Source organism: Puma concolor, chromosome F2, assembly GCF_028749965.1.
Source record: "Puma concolor isolate L17-30 chromosome F2, mPumCon1.1.hap2, whole genome shotgun sequence".
NCBI lineage: Eukaryota > Metazoa > Chordata > Mammalia > Carnivora > Felidae > Puma > Puma concolor.
The window spans coordinates 7,405,981-7,420,715 of NC_141684.1; positions in this window are offsets into that span (position 1 = coordinate 7,405,981).

Below are 14,735 nucleotides of genomic sequence, written 5' to 3' on the forward strand. Positions count from 1 at the left end.
AATTCTGCTATCATTCCACCAGTAACATACTGACAAGGTTTGACCTTGTATTTACTTCTTCTTTTTATTTTTTCTTTATTCATCTCTCCCTGGTAAAATGGATGGCCAAAAGACCAGGTGTAAACCTTTTTCTTTCCTGCCATACTTCGGATTTCAACCTTTGTATCTAATACTTATTTCTGTAATAAAGTGTTCAGATATTGGACGTCATTTACTTTTTCTTTTGGTAGGATGTGTGTGTGTGTGTGTGTGCATGTGCACACACACACATATATGCTTGGGAATTACCAATCATTTATTGATAAGACTATGCATTAAGATGCATTAATTTTGGTAACTTTATCTATAGAGAGAATTCTGTTTCATTTTTCTACGTAAGTATCAGTTAACCAGGAAATATTCTTTCCTGGCAGGGGGAAGGGGTTCTGTTAGAAAAAAAGTAACCTAATACTTGAACTAGAACTTGTACCACAGGTTTCAAAAGAGTTTGCAGAATATTCTAGGCCCAGGGCACCATTTCTTTGGAAGTTCTTTGGATCGTTTGCCTTTCTGGGCCTTATCCATAAAAATGAACAATATTGTTTCTGAGACTTCTTCCATAGCTAACATTGATTTGCTGAGATGTAGGGTAATTTAATGAGTAGCACCAGACACAGGTTTAGGAAGAGTGGAATAAACTTTGACTTAGTTAAGTGTTTCTAAAGCTCTGTGAAGAATATGTTCTCTCTGGAACCCCAGAGAAACCCTAGCATGAGATTATACCTTGACCATTGGGAACATGAGCTCTCTGGCATGATCCTGGGAATTTCTAGAAGCTACGCTGTAATCACAAGATAGCAGAATCAGGGGTCCCTGGGTGGCTCAGTCGGTTGAACGTCTGACTTCGGCTCAGGTCATGATCTCATGGTTCACGAGTTTGAGCCCCATGTCGGGCTCTGTGCCGACAGCTCAGAGCCTGGAGCCTGCTTGAGATTCTGTGTCTCCCTCTCTCTGTCTCTCCGCTGCTCGTGCTCTGTCTCTGTCTCTCTCTTTCTCTCAAAAATAAGTAAAGCATTAAGAAAATATAGCAGAACCTCAAGCACAACAAAAAGGCTCATATCCCTTCCTCCTTTCCAACCACCTATTACTTACTGTAGTGAGATGCAAAACTGTGATGGTGCGTTAGAGTCTAAACACATCAAAAATAAGGTGGAAGCAGAAGGTCAACTGAATAGAGTAAAAAAAATGGCTCTATACAAGTTCTTCAGCTGCAAGTAAAGAATAGCTACCAAACAAACAAAAGACAAAGACAAAAACATCCAAGGGTCAATTTTTGTTGCAGAAAGTACAAGATGAGTCTCTACGTTCTAATACGATGGTGTTCACATATAGGCAATGGAGGCCAAAGCTGCAGGGTCCTCAGAGACAGACTGGTTCAGGGCTTCCTAAAGGCGGGGCATGGGTCAGACAGCACATGAGTGTATAATGTCATGTCCATGGGCGACCTTCTTATTTTCATAGCAGTGTGTTTATTTTCACGGGTGTAATAGATACTCATGTTTTGATGTTTTGTTTCTGCACGACCCACCATTCAACCTATATTTTGCTCTTCATGCTGGGGGAATCTCTCATTTTGTGTCGTCTTGGGGAATCCCTGGACTGACTTTCCAAGGATCAGACTTTCATTCTCCAGCCCTGCCCATGGTAGGCAGGATATAGGTGTGAGTCGGGTTTGACCAAGGATTTGGGTTCCAAAATCCTCTCCTCAGGGCTTTGAATTCTGGGCACATAACACAGTTCTGGCTGGGGAAGAGCTGGTGGTCATACTCATGCAGTGGCTGAGGCAGGGCAAGGTGCTTTTTGCAGAGGCCATGATAGTTATCCTGCCATGATTCTGCTGCCGGTCAGCTCGAGCATCCTTGATAGTGACTGCCTTCAAGTCTGACCTTCCAGCCTCCTGAAAGTTATCCGAGGCCCCAACACCCCTCCCTTGCGACCTGTCTTGGCTCATGATGGCTGGAATTATTCTCAATTGCTTTCAACCGACGACCTTCTAACTGATACAGTGTGAAAACATGTAATTAGCACACCAAACCCATGATTTTATGGATATTATTCCTTAGAAAATGGCTAAGCTCTAAAATCGGATTAACTTAAAAGAAAAACATTAAATTAGAGAGCAACGTATGAACACGTTAAAAAAGCGATAATTAGGAAGACAGGGAGTGGTTCAATCCCTTTGTTTTACAGAACAGAAATGGGAGCCCCAGAGAGGCAAGGGGACACCGGAGGTCCCCTGCTGGTACTGCAGCCAACCTGAAGTGGACCACCAGCCCTGACTCCATCAGTCTCCCACATCCGCTCACCTGGGAAGTTCAGAGCCAGGCTTCCACTCGCGGGGTCCTAGCCTCTCACACAGCACAAGTGTGTTGTGTTCCAAGTTCATGGAGGCCTCGGTCAGCATCTTTCCTAATGCCAGAGGGACAAACTCTGTGTCTTTTTTCTTTTGGGTCCTAATACTTGGTATCTGCAAGCACTCATACCACCTAGGCCTCGTCCTTCATTGGGTCATTGGCTGACGAAGGAGACTCCTCACCACATGGGCACGCTTAACAGATTAATTCTGATAGTTTTACTCCTCGAGAAGCAGCACACTCCAGCCTGGCAATGCGTCCTTTGGGAGAGCACCTTCTCTCTCTGGGGAGGACCCTCTGGCCTGCGGCTCAGCAGGAGAACCCTTGTTTTTCCGAAACCCTGTCATCGGCATGACACGGGAGAGCGGCTCTTAGTCTGACTAGGAAACCACGTCCTGTTTCCTTTACCTTGAAACCAATGAAAACCCGAAATAGTTTTCAGTAGTGGCTAACAGAGGCTTAGCCCTTTGTGTGAACCCCCCCCCCCCCACACACACACTGAAGCGATGCCCCGGCGGTGGTTCCCATCCTCAACCCAGCCAGTGCCACTGTCCCAACCTAGAAGGGACAGCTGTCCACGGGCGGGAGGCAGGGCTCCGTGGTGGAGAAGAAATGGGGCTGGGGGGAGAGTATCCTGAGTTCTGGCCCTGGCTGCCAGCTGAGTGGGGTTTGGGAGGACAGTGGGAAGGAGAAGGGCATTCCAGGCCACAGGAGGGCCTGTGTGGGGGCACGGAACACAGAATCCGCTGCAGGTGGCTGAGGGGCACCCGGAGGCAGGTGGCTCGGCCTCAGCTGACCCTGAGGAGTTGGAAACCACCTGGCAGGCAGTGCAGCAGCGTGAACGGAGCACAGCCCGGTAGCTCAAACCTCCTGTGCTGACGGTCCAGCTCTGCTACTTTCTGGCCGTAAAATTGGCACAACCGGACTGTTTTGACAGAGTTGTTTTGGGGGGTGGGAGATGTCGAATGTAAAGATGGCAGTGCGTGGTATTTTGCTCAACTTGGAGATGTCCCACCATCCAAAGTCACTTCTTTTAGCGAGTGGGTGCTCCTTGAAAATATCTATCGCGGCGTCGAAAGATCACTTTGCGGATATACGGGCTTTGGATTTAGGGGAAACTCCTCAGAAAGGCAACCAGTTGGAAGGTCACTGTGCCTTCCTGAGTGAGCAAGAGACTCAAGTAGGGCGATGGAGTGGGGCTGGGGGCAGAGGAGAGGAGGGACAGAAGCAAGAGGTGTTTGTTAAGCCAAGGTTGTAGAACCTGGGGTTCAGTGGAGGGGGCAGGCAGTCAGAGGGCTGGTGGGTTGGAGGAGTCAGACGTTTATGATGATTACCAGGTTTTTGTTTGGACGACGGATCGATGCTCATGCCCCCATCTGATGCAAAGATGTAGAAGGACCGAAGAAAGGGCAGGTTTGGATGGAAGAGCTTGGCTCTCACTTGGAGTATAAGCAAAGCTAAAACCAGAAAGTCAAAATCTAATCAAACCTCTGGGTTATCTCTCGGCACTGGGTCAAAATCCAGAGATTTGTAAACAGACAGAGGCAGTAAGTATATCATCATGAAAGGACACTGGATTTGGACTCAGAAGACCAGGCAGGTAATCTGTGTCTACCTAATACTTGCTGTGTAATTTGGGGAAAATTACCGAGCCCTTCTGAGCTTTGGTTTCTTCATCCATAAAGCAGAGATAATGATTATCACCCCTTCTACCTCCAGTGCGTACAGTGGGGGGGAGATTCTCATAAACCACTTGTCCTCCAGGCCCTTGGTCCCTAGTGCCGCAGACCCACTCAGATACGGGGCCCTTCATGTAGGGTCTCGCAACTTTGTGAGGGTGAGGGCCATGGAAGTTTCTGTGTTTTGAAAAGGCAAGCGCAGAGTTCCAAATTCTCCTGGATGCCTTCCATGACAAGGCCCTCTGAGAGACTCGGGAGCAGGGACAATGTGCTGCTTTGTGGAAACACAACACTCCCCGCCATCTGCCTGAGGCAGAGGGAAATGGAGACAATGTCCTGTTCTCAGCAGGAAGTGCTGCCATCAGGAAGAGACAGAAAAGGATCTGTTCCCCTTGAGCCTGAGAAAATGGCCACTGACAGTTCTCCTCAGGCATCCCTGAAGCCAAGATGAGAAGGAATATGGGAATTTTGGTAGGAAAGATAGAAGGAAATAAATACGGAAGCTTAGAAAGAAAGAAGGGATGACAGAAGGAAGGATGATCAGTAAACTGGCTCTGTCTCCTTGAATTTTCAATGATCAGGGTCTAGGTGGCTTCCAGGGCACATACTAGTGATCTGCCCTTGTATCTACTTGCACCTATTTATTCTTCATGATTTCCTGCTGGTGGCATCTTTTTGAGAAGTCATTCTTCACTTCTTGGATGAGTGAGATAGTCCTCCTGGATGCTCTCATAACACTCTCTCTCTCAACATACCCTCTTCCTTCTATTTCAGTGATCTATTTATGTGCCTGCCACCCTCACAAGACTGGGCGATACGTGTCATTACCACCCCCACTCCCCCATGAATGGCCAAGATGGTTGGAACTCTGAGAAATTAAATAACTTTCCTAAGGTCACAGAACTTGCATGTGGCACATCCAAGATTTAAACCCATCTTACTTTGGTTTAATTCCAAAGCTTTTAATTTTTCCCATTTCAAACTGTTTTCTACAACAAATAGATTTCTAAAGTGCCCCTACAGGAAATGTGTTTTCCCTAAAATGAACCTCAAGCTGGACACTCAAGAGTGGTCCCAAGGGTCTTGGGGCAATGAAATATTCTGCCTTTCAAAGAGAATGATCTTATAATTCACAAGTTTGCCTTTCAATTAACTGAGGACTGTGGCTCTTTATTTAATGTTATTTCTACATAATCTAATTTCGGCTGCAGGTTAATGGACCCGTGGGGAGTTATTGCTACTTCAGTTTCAAAAGCATTCAGCAGCATTCCCAGATTATTGGTTGTTAATGGAATCACCCAGCTGTTTTGACTTTCTCCCAATCCTTCATGAGGTGACCCTAGACAACAGGACAAAAATGGAGGCAGTGGGACTCGCTTTTTGGTCGTTGGAACTTGCTGAGTCCTCTCTCTGCCAGGCCCCCCGGCCACACTCGACACCAACTCCTAGAAAACCATATGCTCATAGCCAGACACAGCACATCCTATGCTATTTTTCATGTAAAAACATTTCCTGAGTACCTTGTAGGTCCAAGGTGCTATGGGTACTGTTGGAAGCACAGAGATGGGTCCAATATGGCGGGAAGAAACCCGTTTGGTTGGGATAATCACTAAAATCTCTGAGGTGTGGTTTCCTTATGTGCCTTATGTGCCCATCTGAACTCCCATCAAGATACACTGATTGTTCATTTATTCAGTCAAATAATATACACTGAGACTCTACTACGGACCTGGTATTTTCCTAATGGCGCCTTCTGATGATTCCAATCTTGTAGAAGCCTCTGGTCTCGTAAGGAGTACAGACCAATTAATTAATAAGCAATGACAGCTCACGGTGATGAGTCAACGATGGAGGAAGAAGAGGGGACCATGAGAACACAAAGGAGTTATTCCTGTTCAGGACTGAGGGGTCAGGCAAGTCTTCCTAGAGTGTCTCAAGGTGTAGTCTGAGTTTAGACCTGAATACGAGTAAGAGACAGCCAGAATTATCAGGAGGTGTGTGTGTGGGGCGGGGCGGGGAGGACTGTTCCAGTCAGAGGGACTGTCATAGGCAGATCCAAAGGATGCAGATCATGTTGGGGAAAGTGTGGTGGGGAATGTCCCCAAGTAGAGTTCCGAGTAAGGATACAGGGAAGACGAATGAGGCTGGAGAAAAGAGGCACATGCAGAATGGCAGGCATCTTGTGAACTTGTAAATAGAGTGGACTTCATCCCATAGGCAACAGAGCATGTAAGATTTCACAGGTGAGTGACGAGCAGATTTGGACTTTAGACACATCATTGGGCTGCTCTCTGTAGACTTGATTTGGGCATTCAAAACTCAGAGAGTGAGCAATTGGGCCAAAATGATGGCCAGAGCTCCTGAAGAAGCACGAAAGGTAGAGAGAAAGGGGACCAATTTAAAGGGAAATTGGGAATTGGTGCCAACAGAACATAACGTTGGATGCAAAGTGAATTCATGCAACTGCAAACATTTGACTTTTAGAAAAACACAAACTAGAAAGTCGACTTCAGCTTGCCTCAAGCCCAGATTTCCACCTTTAGTGAATTAGTGACACCTAAGTTAATGAGGTTTTTCTATATTGGAATACTAGATCAAAGCCATTCTACTCCAGAGTTTATAAATTTAATAATATTTGAAGAAGAAAGCGTTTGGGAGTCTAATAGCATGAGATGGCTTTGATTGTAGGCTTTGGGGTGATTTGGGATCCAGTAGGTCATGGAAACTTTCCCCAAATGATGACAAGGTAAATGAGTGGCTTTTATTTTAATGAGAGCCATAGCTTCAGTTTCATGGGTTTATTAAATTATGTTTCACTGATGGAATATTTCATTTGCTTCAGAAAGGAAAAAAATCTTCCTTCCTCAAAGGCATGGGGACACAAAGATCAGTGGCCTTTTTCATAGGATTCCAATGGCCTCAGAGCTGTAGAGAGGCAGACTGTCTCACGGATTTTTTTTTTTTTTAAAGTATGAAAAGTTTTCACTCTGGTAAAGATGATGTTTCACATGTTCCGGAAATCACACCCAAGCCTTTGTACCACTGACGTGTCAGCAGAAGTGGAAGGACACGTTGTCTGGAGGCCAAGCAGCATGATTTGGAACACCTGCTTTCACCTAGACCAGATGCACAAGTTTGGAGAAATGACTTTGTCTTTCTAGTGTGTTGTCTTGTCTGTGAAATGAGAATGGTGAGATAATCCACCTCCCAGGGCAACTGCAATGCTCAAATCAAAGCATTTCCTTCCTCACTTCCCTGACACTCAATTTTGTTTTCTGCAAGATGAGGGAAATAAATCCTGTTTTGCCACTTGGCCAGTTGCTAGAGGATCGAGAGAAGGCTGAGGCTCAGGGTGGAAAAAGCGTTTGTCCAGGATCAGACTGGCAGCAGAGTAAGAGCTAAGACTGGGAGTCGTAAAGCCCAGAACCCCTGCCCTGTGCCACCCCAGTGCCCAGGCAATGGGGACACAGGGATGCACTTCAGTGGTGGAGACTCTCTGAGATCTTTCTTTCGTGCCACTGGTTAATGCAGGAAGCGCTCCGATGTGAGTTCAGAACCCTTCATGCACAAAAAGTCCTTGATTCTGAATCCCAAGCTCTTCTCCAACCACAAGCCCCCTCAACAAGGGGAATCTTGTTTTCTACCCCTTTCTCAGCAGCTCCCACCCTGTGTCCACCATCCTCTAGACACCTACCTTCCCAAGGGCCTTTGTCACACAGTGTGTTTGGGGCACTCACCTGAACATTGTCTGCTCCCCTTCGGATGCTGAATTCCCAGAGGGCAGGGACTTGGTGTTGTTTCCATCTGGAAGCCCTCCTGTCACCCAGCTCCCACCTGGCTCCTACAGGCACTCAACAGGGTGGCCAGCGTTAAATCTATCAAAAGAAATTTGACTTCCATATGGTTCACTTGTAAAACATGAAATTCACTGTCTCTGGAAAAGATGGGAGAGCATTATCCCCGGGCGGGCTGGGGCTGAGATGAGGAAGGAGACTCTTTCTAGGTCACTGACTAACACGTGTGTCACCCAGACAGTATCCTAAGAAGCCTTTAGCCACACAGATCCCATGCCTGCTCTGCTCCCTCACTCCCTGTGACAGCTCACCCCACCATCTCCTCCACTATTCCAGTGCTCAGATCCTGACCATCAGATGTGGATTGATGGCGGCACCTGGGCAGCTCAATCGGTTGTGTGTCCATCTTTTGATTTTGGCTCAGGTCACGATCCCGGGATCGTGGGATCAAGCCCTGGATCAGGTTCCATGCTGAGCGTGGAGACTGCTTAAGATTCTCTCCGTCTCTCTGTCTTTCTCTCTCCCTCTCCCCCTATGCCCCTCTCCCCTGCTCACACTCTCCCTCTCTTAAAATAAAATAAATCTTTTAAAAAAGGCGGGTTGCTGTAGAGGGAACAAAATATTAGGGATGCGGTTGGGGATATTTAATAGATGACGGAAACAGGAGGTGCCTTGATGTGTGTCTGGAGACCTTCACTGCCCCCTGCCTGGTTCAGCCATCCATAACTTCTCACCATGTCAACAGCCTCCTAACTTTCTCTCTCTCACAGCCTGCCCAGGGTTTCCCTCTCACCTAGGTCTGTGACAGGGGTGTGAGCTTTGCAGACCCAAGCTCAAATCCCCACTCTGCCACATGGCTACTGCTCTCCCCACCTGACAGATTAGTGGCAAAGCACAGAAATAATATAGTCTGGCACAGAGCAGCCATCCAAGAAATGGCTTATGTTGTTTAAAAAAGAGGGTCCCCGACTGCTCAGCCCGGTGCTCAAGGTTTGCTGCATTCAGGGTCCTGCCTCTCACTTCTCGGCATCCCACCCTCCGACTCTGTACTGCCATGAAACGAGCTCAGCCCAGGGGCTCAGTGTGCTAGCATCTCCACGTGGAAGGATGCAACCGAGTCTTTGGGACCAGGGCGGGAGGCTGGAGTGGTGCTCACCAAGCGTGTCTCCAGCATTTCGGGGGACCACTTCTGACCCGTGAGCCATGAGAGAGGTGACTGGTGTCGCTCCCCAGTGAAGCACGGAAATGCTGATGCCAACCTTCCGGTTCTTTTTGTCTCCACTATAAAAACTCTCCTTGGAGTGCAACCCTGAGATCCACGCGTGAAGGAAAGCTACCAGGGGGAGTCTCTAGGACTTTGCCTGACTAGGCACTCAGCCTCTGCTCTGATAAACTGCACAGATTTGGGGAATGTTTGTTACTACAGCATAACTTAAATTATTCTCACTAATACACAGGTGAAATATTTATCAAGTATATACTATTGCCGACTTCACCTTTCAGTTAGCTAACTAATGAAGCGGAGAAGTAAACAGACAATGACAACAGAGTGCTATACATAGTCAGATACCATTTTCTCTGGGCCACTAGAGCAGGAGCATTTAATATGGCGTCAGAAAAGCTTTTCTGTAGTAACATCTAAATCAGAATCTGAAGAATGAATGCTAGTTTGGGGACAAGCAAGGTTGTTTTGAGGATTTGGTGGCACGTTATATATGAAGCTCATGGTAACTCCTAATAAATAATTCCAAAGTTCACCTTAATTTTCAAGTACTTTTTACCTGGTCACCAATCCCCTAAAACAATGCAAAGTCTCTTCCTTTAATTCTTAGCACAGAAAATCCCTTCTCTATTCTGAATTCTCTCTACCTGGAATTCTAGAATATCCAGACTTACTTTAGTATAGTTATCCTGTATTTTATGGCCTTCACAGATAGTACAGACCAAGCATGAGTCATTCCCCATCTTGTGACTTAGAGGATATGTCTTAGAGACTGAGTCATAAAATCGTAAAGGCGTGGAACATTTGGATGGGAGACCAAAGGAAGAAAAAATAAAAATTCCTCTTGGCATACAAATTATCTTGAAACAAATTTGAAGCAGGATGTTGAAGCTGAAGGTTCTGATAAGCACCAAGAGATAACAGATGAGAAATTCAAAGCCAGATTCCCATGTTTGGAATGTACAAAGGAAATCTCAGAAGACCTGTCCCAGGGCTAAAGGACCCTCTTTCCCACTGAGGATTTGAAGAGGGTTAGGGAAAAGAAGGAGGAAAATCATCAAAGAGATTTTTTTAGCTGGCACCATATTTTGGGGTGCCAGCTCACGTTTGGTGAGACTCTTCAATGGAGTTATCCCAAGATATTTGAAATGTGTTCCCTACATTTGAGGTCTGATTCCTGATCATGAAATGTAGAGCTCAAAGGGGAGCTGATGTACTGACTTGGGTTGGGGGGAGAAACTGGGGAATCCTTCTTTGTGGACACCCAATGTTTCTTAGAACAAGAGGTGTGGAATGTCTCCCATGAGCCAGTGTGGGACTCTTTGGGGTGAGAGAAAGCCATGGTGGGTATATTCCAATTGAAAGGGCTTTCCAGGAGTCAGGACACATCCCATCATCAAGAATCTGGGTCCCTAGGGTCTGAGGAAGAGACAAAGCATCTTCCCAAATAGAGCCGATTCCACCTATGTGGCCGGAGCCTCGGGGGAGGTTCTCAGTGATAGATTTTTTGAAGAGCCTAAAAGTGCCCATGCTTTTGCCAGGTTCTGGGATACAAGGGAAGCTGATATGGCGCCATCTAAAGAGGATTTTACCTATTCTTTTACCTCTCCTTCCTCCCCCACACCAACCCTGGAAGAGTCAGAAGCTTCTGAGAAGCTAGGATCTGAGAAATTGTTGGAGCACAAAACCAAGGAGTAGAGAAGTCAATCCCAAAGCCCCCACCTCTCTCTCCCTCCACAGGCTTCCAGCCTAAAACAGCTAAGTTTGAGGAAGGAGAAAGACTAACTACCAAATCTTGTTTAGGTTTTTGGATAATATCTTGGCCTGGGCACTCCATTCCTGAATCAAGACAATCTTTGGAACATAAGAAAACAATGGAACTTCCAGTTACTTGACAGTAACCAGAAAGTCTTGGATTGGCCTTATTCTCACCCAGGGGCAGGAGAAGATCGCCCCATTGTATAGACTTTAAAGAAGTGGTAGGAGAACAAAATAAAGGTGAATTTTAATTGCTTCACAAGCTGTGCTCGTTCAACCTGCATCTTTTAAAGGATTTCCAAGCACCCCTTTGAAACTGCAGAGAAGAGAGATTTTCAGAAATTACTTAGGAATCAGAAACGGTAACTGGAGATCAGTTGTACCATGCCCCTTAGCATTCACTTAGGATGTGCAAAACGCCCCTCGTGTTTTCTTGATTTAGTATCAACTGTCATGACTTCCTGTTAGGAACCTTATTTTGTCACCTTGAAATTTTCATCCAAGCAGGTTTTCAGGAATAGAATCCTCAGGATTGGGCACGACGGGGTGAGAAAATCGCAGAAGAGCTCTCCCACCGTCTACCTTCATCCTGAGCCATTTTTTAAGGCCCCTGAGCTCTGTCTGTTGTATAACCTGGACTTAGCTAAAATTCTCCGGATGCCCCAATCTACAGTTAAGTCTTTCCTCACCACATAGTCATCAAAAAGGCAAACCAACAAACACACATAGACGCACACCCGAAACCACCTCACAAATCAACCCTTTCAACCTGGAAGAGAAAAGTAGTGAGTTGTTTTTGTTTCTGCTTTTATTACTTCTGAAGGCTACTTAAGGTCACAAAGAAGAAGAAGAAGAAGTCACATGTACCAGCACCCCAAACTTCTAAATTTCTTCTTTAAGCATCTTTTTCTTTTCTCAATTTTTCCTTGCCTGAAGCAGCTGCCATCTCTCTCTGTTGCCTGAAACCCTCCTTCCCACATCCCATCCCAGCTGCTTACCTACCTTGTACTTTGACTTGTGAACAAAGGCCCCACCTCTAGCCAAGTCCTGGGCAGCTGGCCCTGGACATGCCCCAGGCCTCTGAAATTCTTCCTGCGGTCTCAGGTACTTTAGGGTGACGGGAGCTGGAAAGGAGGGTCATAAGCATCAATATGGCTTTGTTGTTGATTCCTTCTAGGGTGTGACTACACATCTCCCCTGGATTTTCCTTTCCTGAGTGTTTTTGCCTCTGCACCCCAGACCTGAAACTGGCCAGCTGAGCCAGAGCTCCAGAAGAATTGCTTCCAGTCCCCCTTGAAATAAATGGGCCTTTGCATTTGTGGGGCCTCCTGGGAGGGAAAGAGTTAATAGGACAGACTCCCTCTAACTCTGACCTCACAGGCAGATCAGTTCCTATCATGGCATATGTTTGAGAAATCAGATAGCCCAAGAAAAATATTAGCTTCTTCTCCCTCCTTTTCTGCAAGCAGAATATGGGCAATAATTTCACCAGTTCCTCAGATTCTGGTCCTGCTAACAAGCTCACATTCTCTCTTTTATCCACTCTCCTCACCAAAGCACTGCACACACAAGGCTATTCAAAATAAAAAATGCAGAAACATGCAGAAACCCACAGAAGCTGGTGACTTATTTTAGTGTGTAAATTGTGTTCACGAATTCAGTACACTTGGGCATTCTCAAAGAGCCATGCTTCCTTGCCATCAACTGGAGGAATGGAACAAAATTATAAATTAAAGCCTATTGCCAAATATGTAAATACATATACATATATATAGGCATTTGTTCCATGAGTGCATCCTAATTCAGGACCTTCTTGTGAAGGCCAGTGACAAATATGTCTGCAAACTTTCAAGAAAGCAAGAGAGCAGGAAAAATAGAATACATTCGGAGAAATAAATTAAATTCTATTTTCATTACAAACAGCAGTCTGAGTAAATTCAGATTGAGGGCATCAGTCTTCACGGATTTCAAAGGTAGCAATACAGAAGTAAACAAATAAAAAAGCTATATCCACTTAAAAGCACCACGACATTAAAAAGTCCAGCAAAAGAAAAAAAAATCATCTCCTCTCTAAGCAATGACAAACTCGGTCCTCAGACAGCTCTGTGGAGGAAAGCTGTCACCGCTTGCATTTTGCATGAGAGATGCATTTTCAACAGAACTATGTCACCTAGTTTTTATTACCTAATTTTACCTGGTGACATCCCCTCTTGTCACCCCTGCCCACACAGCCCGTGTTGAACAGAGGAAGAGGCAGTGAACCTTCTTCTGGCTCAAAATTGGAGTCAGAACTAATCATCATCAGGAGACACTCGGGGGTAATATATGATGGGCCAGGGGTGGCGATGTGGGGAGGGAGAGTAGGATCCCAACCATCCGCCTCAACCTCCAAAGGAGCCACAAGCCCGTCTGGAAAACAGGGCATACTGGGAACAGCCCATCAGTTGTGTCTGTCTTAGGTCTCTTCAACCCCAGTCTTCTTCACCATCCCCAGGGCTCCCTGAAATGAGTGTGATAATTCCTCAGACTGCCTGGATGGCCCCGAAGGGGAGAAGTAAGAACCATAGGGAGAATCACTAGGGAAGAATGTTAGGCTTCTGAAGGTCAGAGCCACTCAACCCTGGACTCAGTTGGTTGGGAAGGGTGGGTATTCTCCAAATACTGGAGGTGTTCACACATGTGTTGGTTAACCGAGCACCCAGGGCAGGAGTGGTCGAGATGGCTCAGCAGGAGAGAGAGGATGGAGCTGAGTAAAGGGCCTCAAATCCCCCAAAGAGCTGACAATGCAGAGCAAAAGAAGGCCTGGAGAGACATTATGCTTCCACGTGAAACAAAGAGAAGTCTCGGCCTGTGCATCTCAGGAGAAGAGAACTACGACCGACAGCGGTGTGAGGAAATGAGGGAAGACTTGGGTCCAGTGCAGGGGGAGCTTCTGGACAGGTCAATCTGTCTAGCTGAAGGGATTTCTCTGCAAGAAGAGCTGGGCTTCATTGCCCCACTGAGGTTTGAGGAGGCAGTGTGATGGAGGCAGGTTTGATGAAAGCTCATCATCAGATGAGTGATGAGTGATCTCATCAGAGCTTTCAAAGGGCCTTCTTTCCAGGGTGACAGTGTGAACCGGACTCTTGAGGGTCCACATGGTCTTTGCGCAACTCTGACCCCATGACTCCTTATGAGATGGGAAATGCATGGCCCACGTGCTGTGCCCCCTTCCCTCCTACCCTTGGCAAACATCCCGAAGCAACAACGGCCCTTTCTGGAGACGTTCTTGATGACTGTCTCCAAGGAACTGTCAGCAGTCAATTCTATTTTGCATCTTTAGGTAGTGCCATATCCCAAAGCGTTTGTTACTGATCCAAACTTAGCCTTGAAAGGCGTGTTCTATGGACTTGACATGGTTGCCTAGGACACCCAACCACAAACAGACACAGACACACACATCTCCTGCCTCCTGCCATGCTTTTTCATGGACTTCATATTTTGGTTAATGGCAAGTCAGGTGTGTCTCCACCTAATCCTTTCTTCCTGACCCTGTGACCACCATGCTTCTGCATAGTCACCATCTTCCTGGGACACTGGCTCTCCTATAGGAGAGTATGTGTACTCCCATTGTCCTAGCTGATCGCCCAGCTGAGCTGGAAGGTGGGATTCTGACAGCCAGGCTGGAGCAAAGGATAAAACATACGCGTCACAACTCTGGAACGTATTTCAGACATACAATAAACTGAGCACCTCAGAAAAAGTTGCCAATGTGGTTTAAGAATCAGAAGTTTATGGACGCCCGGGTGGCTCGGTCGGTTGAGCATCTGACTTCTGCTCAGGTCACGATCTCACGGTCCGTGAGTTCGAGCCCAACATCGGGCTCTGTGCTGACAGCTCGGAGCCTGGA